At 45.3% G+C, this 636-nt stretch overlaps 1 pseudogene; it reads right to left on the reverse strand.

The window, feature by feature from the left end:
- Positions 1-301: 301 nt before the first annotated feature.
- LOC117310011 (small nucleolar RNA U3) lies at positions 302-381 on the reverse strand (annotated as a pseudogene).
- Between the last annotated feature and the right edge of the window lie 255 nt (positions 382-636).

A 636-nucleotide genomic window follows, 5' to 3' on the forward strand; every position in this document is an offset into this window, starting at 1 on the left:
ATTCAGCAAAACACCTGTTGAGCTTTGGCACGTGAGGTGTCCTGCTGGGCGCTGGTGTATTCAGGATTCATTCATCATCCTCTGATTGTATTTACTGAGAGCTTTTTAGCTTCCTGAGACCTTGAGAGATGCTGTGAAGATTAAAGAAAAAGAAGAAGAAAAGGGAGTAAGATAAATGAGATAAGCTTCTTTTTCCTAAAGGGCTTTGAAATCGCATTGAGAAAACAAAATTAACATGAAACAATCAAGAAACAGAACAAGAAAGTCTTTTTTTCCCCCTGAATAATGGGACTTTATTTCTATGCATTCTCTGTGCTCTACATGTTCAGAGAAACTCCTCTGGTAACAAACTATAGAAATGATCCCTGAGAGTATAGTCTTAAGACAGTTATTGTGTGAATTTTTGTGGTACAATCTCTGAGAACACCAGGAGGTTATAGAAAGGGCTGAAGGGCCGAAGGGAGGGGCTGGGGAGGCTTCTCAGGGGAGGTGTCACGGGGGCAGGTGCCCTCACAGGGGGCTGCTAAGAGCCCTGGAGAGTGGGGTTGGGGGAGGGATGGTAAGGAAGAGAAGAAGGGGGTGCTCTGGAGAAAGTCCCCCCACTCTGACTTGGTTTCACCCCGGGTCAGACATTTT

The sequence above is a fragment of the Tursiops truncatus genome, chromosome 1, assembly GCF_011762595.2.
Source record: "Tursiops truncatus isolate mTurTru1 chromosome 1, mTurTru1.mat.Y, whole genome shotgun sequence".
Classification (NCBI taxonomy): domain Eukaryota; kingdom Metazoa; phylum Chordata; class Mammalia; order Artiodactyla; family Delphinidae; genus Tursiops; species Tursiops truncatus.